This window comes from Micrasema longulum, unplaced genomic scaffold (genome assembly GCF_059751315.1).
Source record: "Micrasema longulum isolate JH-2025_06_02 unplaced genomic scaffold, ASM5975131v1 h1tg001613l, whole genome shotgun sequence".
In the NCBI taxonomy this organism is placed as follows: Eukaryota; Metazoa; Arthropoda; class Insecta; order Trichoptera; family Brachycentridae; genus Micrasema; species Micrasema longulum.
This window is the reverse complement of record NW_028278794.1, coordinates 462,177-480,867: the sequence shown is the minus strand read 5'-3', so window position 1 is coordinate 480,867 and position 18,691 is coordinate 462,177. Positions and strand designations below refer to the sequence as shown.

Here is an 18,691-nt window from a genome sequence, read left to right as displayed (position 1 = left end):
TAACAAACTTTGGTATAGGTATGTGCTATGTGGACTCTGGGCTCATGCTGATTGTTTGGGGTATGACTCTCTTGAGGGCTATATCTGCGACTTATATCTGAACAAAGCTTGACCGATATTACCAACCTAGTGACTGGTATTTATTACCTGGCATTGTGTTTAATACCGGTCAAATCCGTTTTTTTTTTATATTGGTTATGCCAAAATTGTATAACTTATTGATCTCAATGATTGTGATTATGTTAGAAGAATACTGAAAGTATAATAAGTAAAAAGTTATATGAAGAAATATTGATTGATATCTGATTTGTGATTATTTATCCTTAAGTGACCGGTAATACCCATTCTCCCCTTAATAAAACTTATGGCCTTAGAGCAAATATATATTTATATAAATAACCTTTCTTCCGTGCAGCATTTCTCACTCGTGCGTTTTGTCATTTTAATTATCACAAACAAATATTTTCTTCAAAAAGAATTCTCAAACCTCATCTTATTCTAATAATTCCTCCAGTTCTGTCACAGTATACCATTTTTAATGCGTTTTAAAACGTTTCCTAAAATACTCTAATTTTTTTCTTCTTCGGTTTTTCATTGCATTCACAAGGACACTACTCAATCTAACGGGAGACAGGTATTCTCTGTTCAATCCTTTGTCAAGTTACTAAAGATTTTTTGTTATTCAATACATGTATTGTCGTTTTGAACATTGCCTACAAATGAAACTGTAGTGCATGTCGACTTATGAGAAGAAATCTTCTAAATTATTTCGTAATTCAGCTAACTGCCTGCTTCTCACTTGTGCACAAAATATGTTAAATCGTAATAAGAACCACTTTTTGGTTTTATGTTTTGACATCTACATTTTTTCACTAGTTTTCCACGATCCATTGAATTGAATGGTTCGGTTTTTCACGGTACATTAAAAGTTCTCGCGGCTAGTTTTTTGCTCATCCCATTATTGAGCTTTCAAAGCATCACTTTGTTTTAATAATGTTGATTCCTTTTCCTGCTGCTGCGGATATAAAAATAAATCTTCTTAACGCATTTTGTGGTCTTGTCGCTTTCTCTCTGTGAGTACCAAACGCAGCATCTCGCTCGTGGTTTTTATATAGGTCTCGTCGCATAAAGATTTGGTGGTTTCCAAAAATTTTTAAGCCTTATTATAATTTAATCCCCGTCAGTGAATAATTCAATTTCTTCTTTTTCTCGATCCGATTAAGTACATATTTTGGATTCTTTTTTTGCATAAATATAACAAGGCTACTAAAGGACTATTCCGGGCTTCTTATTCGCTCAGTAAAGATCTTTTTTTTTGTATGTGAGCATCCCCAAGGAGACTCAGGTGCGGTGTGCGGTATGTGTTGAGTAAGCTGCTTCAAGAGCTTTTACATTACACATCACATGTTCATCACTTTAACGTACATTTTTTCAAAAAATATTTTACATCTAACACTCTCGATGCATTTTTTTTATGTGACCAAAATAGTATCGAAATAGTAATTGGCAAAAAAAAATTACTTCTTCAAATGACGTCACAATTTTTTCTAAATCAACCAATGATAGAGTGTTGTGATAGATTTGCGGTTTTCGTGAAGCCAACTCACCGAAGAGAGCTAGTGACGTCATGCGTGAAATAATTTAAAAAATAACTCTTAGCGATGATACTACGATACGTAAAAAAAGTTTTTTTTTAAAATGTTGGCTTAGTTTGATAGTCTATTAACAAATAAAAAACCAGCGAACTTCCTCGTTACATGTCGTTTAGGGTTGGCGTGTGTATTCAGTATTCAAATGATAGTGTATTCAAATTGGCATTATTTTCAAGTCACTAATAACTATCCTCATCGTGAATAAAACAATAAAACAACATTTAATCGAAATAAAATATTTTAAAGAAAGTTTATAAATCAGTAACCCAAAAAATATATTTACTTAACAGGACAGGTAACATTTTAAGGTTCCAATCCGTCCCGCTATGTCGGGAATCCCACCTCTTATCGTTCCGACAAGACCTATAATGTCCCGATTGCCTAATGCAGTACCGCGAAACCGTCCAATTTTACCCTTAATGGATATTTTGCCCACTGAGTCTAATCTACGCTCAACCTTAAAAAAAATATATCTCCATTTGATTTCGGTAAATTTGGTATATGAAAGAGGAAAGTTTATTTATGTCACTAACTTCCCTCAGAAGCTTTAGTCACTAACCTTACTCAGTGGCTTGTCAGAATCTGTCAAAGTGCGCGTGTAATTTGTTGCGGGCCAATTACGACTCGGTGTTTTTTAATATGCTGCTCGGTGGCAAAGACAAAGGTAAGTTTGTCTTGTTGCATGATATAGAAAAAGGTTTTCAGATCATTTCCTGTTTATACTCGTATTATGCGCTGTCAGTAGCTTAGATCAATAATTATGACGATGGGCAAGTAAACCCGCATAAGTTAAGCCTCTGAATTGTCAATTTTTCCCAAACGAAAAAATTTGTTCGAGTTGTCACTTTCTTATTTTCATAATTAGTTTAACTTTTAATGGAGACAAATTTAAAATCAATCTGAAAAAGCACATGATGACTGAACTAACTAGACTAGACGAGACATAAAATGACTAGACAATATTAAATTTCTAATGTAACCCTAACGGGTTTTTTAAAATTGTAAATAAATAAAAAAAAAATTAAATTAAAACTATTATGAAGGTTTTGCACACATTAGGTATTTTAGATTTTCAAAAATATTATCGTTATTGTGGATAATTTAATTTAATTCTTCTTTGCCTTTCTTAAATCATTTGATTATGTGTTTTAATATTCCTTATATGCTTTTTAATAGTTTCTGAAGCATTTCTCATTTTTGCATGGGATACAGTTTTTTTCTATATTTGATCATTTTCATTATATCTGGAGTTATCCAGCCTCTATTATTATCCACCCTCAAACGACATTTTTTTCACTTTCGTAGCTATGGACTTTGATTCCGAAATAACTTATATTAATGTTTAAATAGATGTCGTCTGGTTTTAACCTTCTTAGTTGTTCATTAACTATATTCCTGAAACAGTTATTATTTCTCACAACATAGGTATAAGTATTTGCCATTGAAAAATGAAATGTGAAAAATGTGTCTACCTACCTGATATTAAAAAATATCATTTATGTAATTAAGACTAGGATTATTGGTATGTGTACTTAAATCAAACATTTCTTTAAATAAATAAGATTTATTATTTTTTCTTGTTATCAACCAAATTTTGACAACCTTGAGGCCTATAAATTGCTTGTATGAAAACAAATAGAGTTCGGCGGGTAAATTTGCCCAATTGTTTTTCGACGAATATTTTAATAGTTAGCCATTGAAAATATGTTCAAACGACAATGTGGCCCTTGAATTAATAATTCCATAAATTAGTTCTTAGATAAAATAGCCATATGAGCTACAGTTTAATAAATAAGGGTTAAAACATGGAGATAATTTTGCCCGCCATCAACATTTTCGATTGCTTTGAATCGCATTTAAGTATGACTGAATTTACAATTGTAACCCAATTCAATGATTACCAAGGCTATTCTTCTACCAACTAAATCACCTACTAGACAACGCTTGAAAACAATTTTCCAATTTTTATGCTTCTTATTTTGCCGGGTAGTTAATTCAATAATGTTTAAGTTTGTCCAAATGCTTGCAGACTGGCTGGATTTCCTCCCTAGGGAGTTATTCATATTTGTTCAGCCGGATGAATCTCACCCACGTGATAAAGGTTTCAGCTCTTTTACTTCACAAAAGTCAACAGATGGAAGAGTTGAGGAAATGTGGATGTTCAAACATGGGTAGAATGGTGAATGTTACATAGTGTGTAAAGTGGCCACTTAAACCAGCCAATGACAGCTCATGAGCCCTGTAAAGGAAAATAAATAATAACAGTCGGGAAATAGCGGATATAATTTATTCACTTAAAATTGCCTCTGGTTCAATTAACTGCCCTGAACTACTATGCAAACTTTCTATCAATGTTCCTTCCAAAGTTTTAAGAAATAAACCTCTTCTCCACATACCTCTTGTTTCATCTAATTATAGGCAAAATTCATATTTATGACGAACTTTTGATAATTTTAATGTAATAAATAAATCATTTAACATAGATTTATTTACAAATAATCTTAATGACGTACGGCGTTTGCTTTCGAAATAATTTGTAGTATTTTTTCTTTTCTTTTGAGTTTACATTTAATTACTTTTCATTTTATGTTCGAAAATCTTTTTTAACTTACTGTGATGCTACTTGTGAAAACCTGTAATTAGCTTATTTGTTATTTGTTTTGTAATATATATAAAAGATAATTATAGCTGTTGGTTATCCAAATAAATAAAATAAAAATAAAATAAATAAAAATGCCTAGACTTCCATATTCCTTTCTCAAAAATGTTTTCCTCTCTGTTGAAATAAATTTAAATAAAAATTATTACAATTGAACTACGAATTTCACCTTAAATGACGTGTCTAAAATTCACGTCGCTACGACTCGCCGTTTCGGAGGAGATACTGTAACGAACAAACAGACAGACATATAGACATTTTATTTTTAATATAGATTATTTACATCGTTATGTAAATTGCGTGCTAGCAACGCGTTCGCTACCCCCTAGAGAGCGTTTAGAAACGTACTGCTGGTCTTGAAATTTCGATACTAATTTCTATATCTCGAGAGTCTCTAGACTCGAAATTTCGAGAGTCGAGTCTCGAGTGGAAGCCCTAGTCCAGAGACTATAAAATGTTTCAGTAAAATCCCAAATCACCTAAATAAATATTTGACGACGCGACGTTTAGCGAGCAAAGTAGGCAACTATTCTGGCCACCACACCAAGAGGCGGACTCTTCAGTTGATTTCCTTTGTCGGAGTCTTTACCGGTCCTGGTTAAAATCGACACACAGAACTGTATTCTTCATTCCGCCTAGACACTTATAATATTTATGAAAATGCCAAGTATAAGCCACGATAATAATAATATAATGATCACGCTCCCGAATTGGTTGGTAGGGTATACGTAGGACCTCAGCGCAGCGCAGCGTGGTCTGAGGTCTCAGTATTTAAGATGCACGAGGCACGAGACATATGGACAGCCGCCCCACTCTTAGGGTGACCAGCCTTGCAAACCTAAAACAGGTCTGTATAAAGTGTCACATTCGTGACAAGCCTAACGGATATGAAATACCTATGTACAAGGCATATTCACAAAGTAAGTGTACTATTTTTTTAGAAAAGGTGTATTTGAAAAAAAAAACAGGATATTGTTGATACACTTGTTGACTATTTTTTCACATAACCGCCATCCCGTTCAATGCATGCGGTGAGCCGTGGCACAAACCTCTTTATGCGTTTCTCGTAAAACTCTCTCACCAGCTCATTCCCCCATTTCAAGACCTCTTTCTGCACCTGCTCGTCGGTTAAAAATTTCATTCCATCCATGTATCCCTTTAGGGGGGTGAAAAGATGATTATATTTTTTACTAACCTGTTCATGTTTTTTTTCGTTTTAAAGACTAACCCGCTAGGCCTCTAGCGGGTCAGCAGATGGGATAGAGGGGATTTGGAAGGAGGTAATGAAAAATACGACACAACGCCCATACCAATTGAGAAAAAATCTTTCTTGGATTTTTTCTCGCAATTAGCGGGAATCGAACCCGCTGCGCCAGTTTTACAGTTGGCCATCTTGCTACGTCATGAACATTAGTTCTGCCTCCACTTAACTCCTTACACCACTTTAACACACTCGTTCTATTCATAACACCTTCACCGTAAAGCGTTTTAATTCGCGAAAAAATCGGTAGGTGTTATTCCTTCCGCGAGTAGGTAGCAGATCACAGCACGTTTCTTGCACTTGGCGGGATTTCTTACCGATACATTTCACGCAACTGAATACTACAACATGAATCTTTGCACTACCGTGTTCCTGCGATGCTCGCTCTGTCTGGAGATCCCCCTCTATCACTGTGTTGTCAACCATCAAAATACAAAAATCACAGCCCGTTATGGTCACAGTACATTTACTTTTTGAACATGCGTCCCGAGAATGAAAGAAACGGAGAACGTGATAAGAATAAACAAAAAATATAGCTATTCTGAAATAGTTAGGCGTTTTAGAATAAATGTATTTTCTATTTAATATATTGTTTGTAAGCCCTTTAATAAAGCAAACAAGCTTTCCGGTTATTCTAATCTTACTTTTCGAAATTGAAAGCAAATCACCTCTGAGGCCCTCTAGATCTGGGGTACAGCGTAAAAAGTTAAAGTCTTTCGAACATCACTTATTCACAGGTAAGTTTTCAATTGTTTCTTTTTAGTAATGAACCATCGATTTACTGTAGGAAAAGTGTTCATTTAATGAATAGAGATTTTTATAAAATAAAATAAGTATTTTTTGTTGCACTGTTCCACATCTGGCCCTTAATCTAATCGGAGGCACGGTCACCCTAGGCGCGCGAGAAAAACAAAGCCACCTCCGCGGTTGCTGGTGGGAGAACCGCTTTAGATTCCTCCCAAAGCGCCTACTCCAGCTCGCAACCAGCAGAACGGCCATCGGCACGAAGTACCTACACAATACCCGAACCATGAACGCAGAGTACTGAGTCACATCGGAGCGGCATCGGCATCTAGGAGTAACGTCAGGTACCGCGATTGTATTTTCAATGGCAGTCGGCCATTCTCTACCGCCGCGCAGCGTCGCGAACCTCACGAGCTGCAGACAAAGAAGTAAAATGAACGTTTGAAAGTTGCAATTTATCTTTAAATGAAAGTACTTTCGTGTCATTGCTGTTTGTGGCGCATTTCTAGTGATAGTGCCTCCGAGAAGCGGAAACCATTCGCTGAGATATTATTGACATTGGTAAGGATATAATTATTATTCACTAGAACCTTCAGACTGCCGACAAGTATAATATGAGATCGTGTAACCGGATCAGATTTTCCACATTATGTAATGCACATTAGCGGGGTTTTTTTTCCGTTTATTTAACGATAATTTCATCGGGTGTAAAATTATCTATAACACTCAATGTGATTTAAAATACGGAATCAAAAAGCTTATTAATTTTTAAATACTAATAGCTTTCGTAGTAGAATTCAATAAGTTTAAAAAAAAAATTTTTTTTTAGTTTTTACCTTCCTGCTAATATCATATTCAAAGCACATCCAGATCCAATATATTAAACCTTATTTTCAATTTATTTGCTATGCAAACGTGTTGAAAAATAGTTTTTGAGTGTTATATATAAAATGTACACATTGCAGCTTTCATCGTAAGGGTTGAAATGGGATCTAAAACGTCGGCAAAGAATGCAAATGGCACACGGCACTCAAAAACAGATAGAAAAATTCTGATATTTGTATTATGTATCTTTCATTTGTTGTGCTTTCTTGTTAAATATTGTTTATTTGTTTATTTTATGTATTTAAGATTGACCGCCTACAAAAGTATTTGAAATTATATGTTAGTACCCGTGTATTCTACATTTTACGCACTTTGAACCGAACATTAAACAAAAAAATATCATAGCAACGGAGGCAAGAAATTCAGAAACATATTGTATAATAAATTATGATTACTTTGTATTATGTTGTGTATTGTAGTCGTATCACCTGTTGGTGTGAGTGTGTTGATGTGAAGGCACTAGAGACTAGACCCAACACAACATTTTATACAGATACAATACACATACAGGTATAAAATAGTCGTGTGTACTTTAATATGGAGGTAATAACCAACGAGCCAGAATCCCGTTAAATTGCCTTCTTGTTGATTGTCTCGGAAGCTTCTTGTGAGAAAATGTTACAAACGAAGATTTGCATTGAATTACACAGTTTAAAAGTTCAAATTTAATTTACATAATTCGATTTTTTTCATTAATCAAACTCATATTTTTATGAATACAAAGCTAGTACACGTTTTATTGAATATTACCTAATGTATACTTTTGGATGCATTATTCGATATTCGTAAAATATTTTATTTTTGAAATGCAACAGAGAGGGAAACTTTTTTAAAACAGAATATGTACGTCTAGGCATTTACAGAGTTTATGACCTTTTTTAGTTGGTTTAAGTGGCCACTTTACACACTTGCCGTCTCTTGACTTTAGTGAAGTAAAAGAGCTTAATCACAAATAACTATCGGTGTGCTTAAAAACATGCTAAGCATTTGAGCGATCACAATAAACAATAATAAACATGCCTAAGTTATCGCAGTCATAAGTCAACGCGTGTGTAATCTCTAAGTCACCGCTCGTGTCGGTTTGTTTTTTGTTTTCCTCGTAAATAAATACAGTTTATTAGCAAAAAATCGGCGTTTACTTAAAAAAATAATACAATATATTGTATTTGCAAAACATTAAGGAGTATCTCATACAAAAAAGTGAAAATTAAATTACAATTACTATGGCGACTGCTTTTCTTGACATTTAAATGCAAAAATTAGCAGGACAAATAATAAATAAATAAGTAAAAATAGCAATTTTGGAATATTCTCAATATTTACACCGGTGAAATTCAAATATGTGATTGCGCAGCAGGATTATACGTCGTGAAACGTAAATATTTTGACATTTAATATCAAGTGTTCACGGGTGTTACATTGTGATCGCGAATACGATAAACAACCATGATGATAAATTGTTATCACGTCGCTTATTGGCACGTCGATAGTTATTTGTGATTGAGCTACTGAAACCTTTATTGACGCGGGTGATATTCATCTGGCTGAACCCACTAGGCGATGCCTGAAAAAACTTTTACAATTTTAAAAATACTTATTTTTATGCCAGTTTGTTTTATCAAAAATATTTTGACATTTGTAGATATACTCAAAATTCCGTACTCCCTTCTGTAATCCGTCACTTCGCTTCTCCGGCTCTACTAGTAATCCGGCGTTTTTATTCAGGCCTTCCACTTCAGTGGAATAATATAGACTATTGATGCAAAACTACAGTAGTACTGCATTGAAAGTTTAATTTTTAAGTTTTTTTTTTATTGTTAGAGTTTATATAATTTACATAAATATTTCCATTTTCAACAAGTTGTAAATAACTCACTTTTAGAAAATGGAAATCAAGTTGGAGTAGAATAGTATTCGGAACCTCGGACCTCTGATCCGTGAGTCCACAACACTAGTTACGGGACCACAACCCGATTATTGTAGTTTTAGTTTATGTTAACACTTCAATGGCGTGTATGTACTAATGTTGTGTATAATTTAATTTAAAGATTTATTTAATTTATCTTTATACCAGTTAAAAACATTACTTTTTAATCACTTCTTTTCTAAATTATAAATTATAAAAAAATGTACTAAGTGTTATACTTGTTTTACTGGCTATGCTATGATACATCGCCTCTGTAACTTCAATACTTTTTTTTATTTAAACCTTTTATTTATTGTTAATTTGCTGCATACCTATGTTATAATTTCTTATTTAATTTTTCTTTATTATTTCCTTATTTTCTGCTGATTTTATTTCATGTATCTATATTTTTTTTATGTGTTCGGGTGTTTTGTTTTATTATAATTGTTTTTCAATATTATTTTATACTTTGTCAAAGGCTTAAGCCGTCGAAATAAATAAATAAATAATACAGTATTACATCATTTATGCATACAATAAAAAATCGCTTCTGCCGTTTAAATACGCCTTAGTGATTTCCGACATTTCGGCGTTTTCAGTAACCCGGCAGTACTCTGGTCCGATATCTGCCGGATTACTGGGAGACCGTTGTGGTGTTTATTTTATTTTTATTTATTTCCTCTTTAATTTTATTATGTAGCGATAAATGGTATCCTTTTGATTATAAAGATAAACCTACACTATGTTGATTTTTAAAGATTATTTATCAATATTTTACGACTTCTACGAAAACCACTTTCTTTTACGTAGAAGGTTGCAGAATTTTTTATTAGTATTTATGCCTTTTTTCATTATTTAAACTAGATAAAGACCCTATTGGCTACATATCATGCGTGGTCCGTCCATAGAACGCATGGAACCATTGCGTCCCCTAAATTTAGCCAAATGATGTTTTTAATATATGTATTTTTTTAATATATTAAAAGAAAACAAGAGCCATTGTAACAAAACATTTCAATATTTAAAATAAATGAAATCATGGTTTTCTATGAAAAAGTAAATGCAAAAAATAAGAAAAAAAAGTTTTTTTTTATTTTTATTATGTTGAATAATTTAATTATTAGTCATAATACATTACATTTAGATTACTGTAAACAAATAATATAATAATAATTTTGCTAATAATCCCGACAAATTGCGGAGGAGTTTTACTATCACCTTACAAAAAATAATAAAAGCGCATTTAATAAACTGCCCGATGATCTAAAACACGAAAATTCGAATGGAAAATCCAAAAGTGTCGCAATTAAAAAATATTACTTAAATCTTTTTGATAGTGATAGTTATTAATGTAATTCATATAGATGGTGTAAAGAACTGTGTTTAATGATTCTTATATTTTTTATTTTTATTTTTTTAAATAAAAACCTTTATTAGCATAAATAAACAATACATTTAGTAAAAAAAATGGAACACTTAAGGTTGAACTTGCCAAAAAAGAGTTTGGCTCTTGTATTTGGCAAGTTTACAAAATAACATAAAAAAGAAACAAAATAATAAAATAAATAATAACTTAAACGATTTTAAAAATTGAGAAACTGTAACACTAAAAAATATTAAATAAAAACATAGGCACATATTAAACATACATCTCTTTTTTCAAAATACAGTTAATGTTAATTATGTCAATAAGCTTTTTTTAAATTTATCCTTAAATTTTCCGTAATTTATTTCTTGACTTAGATTTTGTGGTAAATTATTGAAAAGCTTCCGTCTTATGTAAGTAATGTAAATACTTAAATATATGTAAATAATGTTTTCTTACTATTTCGGATGTATTAGCTATGTATGATATTATGTAGGTATTGTCACAAAAATGTTTTCTTTATACAGGGTGTTCTGTAAACCCTGTCACATCCGAAACCACGATGATCAGTATGATTAAAAAGACATATTGGCACATTAAAATAATTTTTAAGAACGAATAAAATTTACAAAAATAAAATATTAAAAAAAACAAATGGTTGCTTACTTCTGCAAGGGTGAAGCGAGGAGAGGGGAGGAGGGAGTCTGATACACCGTCAATCACGTGGCCACGCCCCCCTCGCTTCTCCCCTGCAGAAGTAAGCAACCATTTGTTTTTTTTTATTTTTTTTTTTTTAATTCTTCGTTCTAAATATTTTTTTAATATGCTAATGTGTCTTTTTGCCCAAACTGATCATCGTGGTTTCGGATGTGACAGGATTTAAAGAACACCCTGTATGTTCGGTCTCAAATGAGTTTTTTTTTTATAACTTCTGGGGGTATAATATGTACTATATGCATTATATGTTTTATTAATAATAATGACAAAAATATTTTAAAAAGCGCAGTCTGGCTACTAGTTCCAGATACTGGCTAATCTCGCGCATCGAACATAAGCAAAGAACGAAAGAACTAAATATAAATGTCGCTTCCTGCGCCATACTAAACTCGCAATCCGCGCGCACGCGCAAACTAATATTCTTACTAGGTCGTGGTGGGTTCTGAAAGCAATCTGCTTTGCCTGGTACCTACATTAATTTTTGTAAATTTTTCATCTAGTTTGGACGCGATGCGGCCGCGACGCTGCGCCGAGACGGACCGATGCGATAGTGATATTTTGACACTGAACATATTATAATTATTATTTTGTGATTACATAATTACTTATGTTTATTTTCTATAAAAAAGTTTATGATCTTCTTGATCTTTTTGTTAAATTTCCTAATTGTGTTATGCGTTAAAATAATGACCTATTTTTTACGTCGCAAAGCTAATTTTTTTGTTGCTGTATTTTAATAAAATATAATATAACGCCATAAAATTATTTACAGTTATTTAAAGTAGGTCTACGAAGTTGGTTAATTCGTTAAAAACAATTTATTACCACATACGAGTACACAGGATGTTCATTAAAACCTTTCACATCCGGAACCACGATGATCAGTATGAGCAAGAAGACATATTGGTACATTAAAATAATTTTTAAAACAAATAAAATTTAAAATATCAAAAAAAGCAAATGGTTGCTTACTTCTGCAGGGCATAAACGAGGAGGGGGGGCGGGAGACTGATACTACCTACCCTGCGCTCCCCTCACTTCTCCCCTGCAGAAGTAAGCAACCATTTGTTTTTTTAATATTTTTTTTTTTCATCTTTGTCCCAAAGATTTTTTTAAACATGCTATGTCTTCTTGCCCATACTGATCATTGTGGTTTCGGATGCGATATGGTTTAAAGAACACCCTGTATGTATATAAAATAGTCCCTGCTTCGAATATTCATATAGACTGTACTGATATTGAAATTGCACTTTTAAAAAATAAATATTTAAGTATTCGAGTAGGTGTTTGTTTTAATTTTAAGTTAACCTTAGATTTAAAGAAAACTTAGCTCTTGTAAGACAGTTGAAATAAAGTTGTGGCGAATTTAGGTTTCGGTCTGTCAACCGTGAAATCTGAATTTCGAAGCACCATTGCCTCAATGGCTGGCTTAAAAACACATAAAAAACGTAAAGAATGCATTACTTAAAATAGTTGTGTTACCGTTGACGAATCAAATATTGAGGAAGTTCAGCACTACGGGAAATTGGATACAAAAGATATATTCTCAAGCGCTGTAAAAATTAAGGCATTCAATTGTACGGCGAAGTTTTTTGAAAATATTTTAATAAAAACGTACTACTTTGCATGACGTCACTAGCTCTTCCGAATCAACCAATGATAAGAGAGTCGTGGTATGTTTCCAGATTACGGGAAGTCAACTGACGAATCTGCAGAACTCGAAGAAGGAGATGAGAACTTGAGACGTCACACGCGAAGAAATTTTAAAAATACAAAACTTTAAAAAAATCATAGCGCTAATAATACGATACATAAATATTATATAATATTTTAATAGTCTATTAACTTTTACAAATTACAACAGGGATGGAGAATACCTTAAATAAGGGAATATGGAAGTCAATGCATTTACAGGGCTTATGACCTGTCATTGGCTGGTTTAGTCTATTAACTCTTAACGGTGTAACACGAGTATACACAGGATAGAAGAATTGCTATATCTCTCTTATTTGTTTTCTATAATCTTCAAATTGACATTTCCGCATTAGATTTGGAAAGTAAAATTTAAATAAATATGCTGGATTTTTGTACATTTTTTTTATCCTTACTGAGAAGAATAATTTAATATACGAATGAAAGTGATGCCAATACCACAATAAATCTGTTTAATGTATAAGAAAGAGCACGACAATAGAACTTATGACTAGGAAGACAGAGACGCTGTTCTGTGGCCAGTGTCTGTGTGAAAGAAACAAAAACAAAAATAAAAATTCGTTCAATCAGTCGGTTATTGGCAGTTAGTGAGAGTGCACGCTAGTTATACGACAGGCGTGTTTATGATTTTTAATTCACTTACAGGCCTAAATTCTATTTTGTTTTTTTTTTATTATGAAAATGGAATTGTTTAACAGTATGCCTCTGTTTATTTTTTCAAATGTCTGAGCTTTAGAATGTTCTGTCTTTTGCGTGAGGTTACACGATGTTACATCACCGCGTGTAAAGGAATTTTGTAGCGCAGCTATTTAAGAGTTAACAAATAAGAAAATATTTTACAAGAAATAAGTGAGTAATGTATTCTCCTTCTATGTTTACTCTTTTATTCCCTCGATTTAGAAGCAAGTGTCGAAAATGCACACTTTTATCTGACATTCTTTCTATTTTGAAGGCTTGTAATCAAATAAAATACTATTTGTAACGTAAAAGCAAACACAACATCTTGTAGAGCAGAATATTTTCTTTCGAATGACGTTTAGCCTTTACAATTTTATTTATTTGGGTGCTCATTTTTAAATTTGAAAAAAAACGGACACGATATATTTAAACACCGAATGAACACGTAATTATTGTGGTTTGAAACAATACTTTTTGCATTTCCGAATACGAGGCCGCAAAGTATGAAAATAATATAAATGACAATATTCACCATGCTTGCCTCTCAATCTATTAAACATCAAACCGCATGAGAGCGTCACTGGGCAACACTGCACGGCGCTGCGCGTCGCGCGGCATTCTATACAAAATAAGTGCAGTGACGCTCTCGTGAGCTTTGACCTTTAACGTGATATTTTGAATGGAAGATAAACTTTGGTTGGCTTAAAACGGGTAAGCAACAGACAGGTTATATTTTGATCTTAAGTAGATAAAGAAAAGATCAAGGGGTCTCGAGTCGAGCATTTTCTAATTAAGCTTTTATTATAGTACCTACATAGAAGTCCGTTGACAATTTGATAACTATATTTAAATATATTATAATACTAGCTTTTACCCGCGGCTTCGCTCACGTGGTTGGTATAAGGGAGAAATTATTTAGGTAATAATGAATTATCTGTGCCGTTCATCAATTCGAGTTTTTGTTTACCATAAGAATTTTCCCGCTGGAATAATATATTTTATATGGATTGGCAGTAGCTTGGTCTTCCAATTATCGCTATGAAAGAAATATTATGATCGGTCAGTTACGTAGTATCGTTATTCTGTTTACAAATCCAAAATAATGCTTTAAAACCAAAACGAAAAGCAAACCAAACTAACCATAGATAAAGCAAGTCAATTATAAAAATAAATAATTTCAAATTTATTATTTTTGAGATTCCCACCTCACCGCTAAATCATTTTCAAATAATGTTTCTCATTGTTGATTTGATTATTTTTAATGATTTTTTTTTTTTATTTGTGATCAAAAATTATTATAGTCCTTAAAATGACAGCTGCCAAAATAATGTGACGAGTGATGGGAAAGTACTGATCAATGATCATGTACCGATCAAAATGATTTCATCAGTTTTTTCATGCCAACGTGAAACTCTGCTTCCGAAAATTGATATAAAAACGCAAAAACAAGCCTATTATAATGTTAACATATTACAACAGAGATGAAGAACATTTAAGAGAAGGTGATATAAAAGTCTAGGCATCTACAGGGCTTATGACCTGTCAATGGCTGGTTTAAGTGGCCACTTTACAAACTGTGTAAAATTCACCATTCTGCTCATATTTGAACATCTACATTCCTTCAATTCTTTAATCTGTTGATGTTTGTGAAGTTAAAGAGCTGAAACCTTTATTTATGCGGGTGAGATTCATCTAATTGAATTATTTCACCTACATACTAGGCAACGTCTGAAAATGTTATTTTTTCAATTTCTATACTTCTTCATGGACCAGGCGCTATTATAGCAGGTTGCTATTGTAATGTGTTTAAGACAATTATTCACTAAAAAATAAGACTTTTATACTTTTTTTCATGAACAACATCAAATGAATTATTTTTTTATTCGATCGATTTGCATTGATCGATTTGTCCCATCTCTAACGTTTTTGCAAAATGACGTAACCTTGTAAGAACGTCGTTAATAATTAGGTTTATAATTTAGTTTTAGAGCTGATTTTATATAATTATGTTGCTTTATATGTCAAGCATTGTATTAATTAAATAAATTAACACGCCGGACACGAATGATTTTTCATGTGCCATTTTTTCGTGTGTCAATAAAAATAACTCCGTAGACAATACTTGTTACTACAAAGTTATATCGTCACTTTTGCTGACAACTGTCATTTTAATCAAGCTATATTTTAAAGACTATAGTATCCTATTTTACTTCTCAGCTCTCCGGCTATCATTATGCAACAAAAATATATCAATCGGTCGCTCCATTGATTGATACGTGAAGGAAAAGCAAACAAACACACTTTCGCATTTATAATATTAGTATGGATTAGTACAGATTCTATAGTTAATGTATCAAACTAATCATATTTCTGTTTAATCTGAAAATGGCTTATCATTTGTCACACAAGGCTAGATGAATAGTCGTATCCTTCAGATCCCATTTCAAGGATGACAAAATAGTAAAAATACTCCTTTCAAATAAATAGTTTATATACGCGTAGACCATGTCGGCAATTTAATATGAGTCATCATACGTACCTAGTAACCAAACGCATTAACCGCTATATCAAGACCCGGACACTGTTTGTTATGACATATATAGAATATTGGAAATACCTGTCATTTTATAATTGCATTTATGTGTTTAAATTTTTTACCCATGTCTATGAACACAGTTTTACTTTCTGCTTTTTTGAAAATTTGTAAAAACGTAATCTGTAAATTTGTGTTTCTGCCGATATTATCACATTGTTTTGGTGAAAGGCATGAATAAAGGAAAAATAAAAGTTGATTCAACGCGATAGCAACACTTCATGAGTTTGACAGCAGTAAAAAAACGTTTTATCGTTTTTTTTATTTATTTGTTTATCGTAAGAGCTGGTGATGGCATTTCATACGAAAGCAATTTCAAAAATATGTAAAAGGTGTATAAAATTATGTATAATAGTCCAAAAAAATAATACACTTCTACGTGTGAAATAAAACTAAAACCATGGACCAATGTTTCCCACCCGATGGGCTACTCCCCGATAAAAATCCTAAAAAGGTCAATCGAGTCCGCCTTGCAGTGTTTGCGCGCTTTTCTACAATGCTTGAGGTTCCAGGTTCGATTCCTATTAGAGCCGACGTGAAATATTTGTTTTTAAGATGTTTTTACACTGCGATATTTCACTGTGCCTGGACTGATATTTAACTCTTTGACTGCCAAAAAATCCATTTAGAAACGGTGATGTGACGTCGCGTTACATTACTGTAATATTGAAACTGCCTTTAAGTAAATAAATAAATTAGTTGAGTTACTAGTTTTTAAACACAAAAAAATAATATACATGTTTACTGATTATAATCTGTTTTTTATAATTTGTCAGATTCATCATATACGTAATTCAAGCCTATTGTAGGAAAATACTGCTTCATTATCAAAAAAATAAAATAAGAAAGATATATCAATTCCTGTATTCTATGTGAACTCATGTTGTAATAGCTATGAAGTTACACGAGGGTTAAGACAGATCACCTTACATTCATGCAACATGTAATCAAGATGTGCCTTATGTACCATCGGATTCTGATAGGTGTATGACGACGATGATGATTTAACTTTTAGTTTAATCTCGCCGTTTTCTTTCCTTTGGAAGGTTCACGGTTCCAAGAGGGGACGCGAATACTTACAGTAAAAAACACGCAATCTGAGTCATATCTAAGCTGCGGCATAAATAAATAATTGTAAAACACACGTAGGCAGTTGTCGTTATGTTGCATTTATAACACGTTGATTCACAAGCGAGTTTTACAATATTTATATTCTGATTCATTGCTACTGCGGTCACTAGTATAACTAATCAACGAAACTAGCTTTACAATGAACTTTTCTAGAACCACTATTGTAAAAAATATTAAAAACGGGTATAATACTCGTCTAATCAAATAAAAATACTTCCAAAATAACAAGGTAGACACATTTCACGATGCTTTTCCAACTTTTGCGAATAATATCCCAGTCTTGATATTTTGATAACAAGTTGTCTTCCTTTGCAATCACCAAATGAAATTCTTCTGGGACCATCTCTCTTCCTCTTTCATTCCCACCTAGTCCAATTTTGTTCCCTCTTTTCCTTAGTACTAAATCAATTATTTTGTCTGTTTCTTTATACCGTTTAATTGACATCGTCCTCGTAAATGGTCACTGGGCGTGTATAAACACAAACAAATAATGTAAATTTATTGCAACAGAGAGGGAAAACATTTTCGTGAAGGAATATGGAAGTCCAGGCATTTACAGGGCTTATGACCTGTCATTGGCTGGTTTAAGTAGCTACTTTACACTCTGTGTAACATTCACCATTCTACAATGTTTGATTATGTCCAAATGCTTGCAGACTAGCTGGATTTCCTCCCTAGGGAGTGGTTCATATTTAAATTTATTTCAACAGAGGGAAAAAAATTTTGAGAAGGGAAACTCCCTAGAGAGGAAATCCAGCCAGTCTGCAAGCATTTGGACATAATCAAACATTGTTTAATTACTACCTGGTAAAAGACGAAGTATAAAAATTGGAAAATTGTCTTCAGGCGTTGCCTAGTAGGTGATTTGGTTCAGCCGGATGAATCTCACCCACGTGATAAAGGTTTCAGCTCTTTTACTTCACAAAAGTCAACAGATGGAAGAGTTGAGGAAATGTGGATGTTCAAACACGGGCAAAATGGTGAATGTTACACAGTGTCTAAAGTGGCCACTTAAACGAACCAATGACAGGTCATAAGCCCTGTGAATGCCTAGACTTCCATATTCCCTTCTCAATTTTTTTTTCCCTCTCTGTTGAAATAAATTCACCATTCTGACTATGTTTAAACATCCACATTTTTTCAACTCTTCCATCTGTTGTGTTTTTAAAGAGTTGAGTTAATGTGGATGTTTAAAGATAGGCAGAATGGTGAATGTTACATAGGGTGTAAAGTGGCCTCATAAATCACCCAATGACAGATCATGAGCCCTGTAAATGCCTAGACTTCCACCTTCTCTTTCAAAAATGTTTTCTCCCTCATAATAATAATAATATAATAATAATAATAATATTATATCTAAATAACTTTCTACGGAGGAACATACTC

The 18,691-nt window shown here is 32.8% G+C and overlaps 1 protein-coding gene and 1 long non-coding RNA gene across 3 annotated transcripts in view; one reads left to right on the top strand and one right to left on the bottom strand.

The window, feature by feature from the left end:
• Positions 1 to 2,884: 2,884 nt before the first annotated feature.
• On the bottom strand, positions 2,885 to 5,069 carry LOC148274639 (uncharacterized). Its single transcript, XR_015824251.1, has 2 exons — positions 4,791 to 5,069; positions 2,885 to 3,891 (listed from the first exon to the last, which is right to left on the bottom strand). It is a non-coding gene; the product is annotated as an uncharacterized LOC148274639 (long non-coding RNA).
• Positions 5,070 to 6,557: 1,488 nt separating this feature from the next.
• The window catches only part of LOC148274638 (uncharacterized), a 52,823-nt gene continuing 40,689 nt past the window's right edge, over positions 6,558 to 18,691 (top strand). Inside the window, exon 1 of one of the 2 annotated variants that reach the window (XM_088236865.1) lies at positions 6,558 to 6,877. The gene's annotated coding sequence lies outside the window, so the exon portion shown is untranslated. The remainder of the gene's footprint in view (positions 6,878 to 18,691) is intronic. The other variant, XM_088236866.1, reaches the window with a different exon arrangement.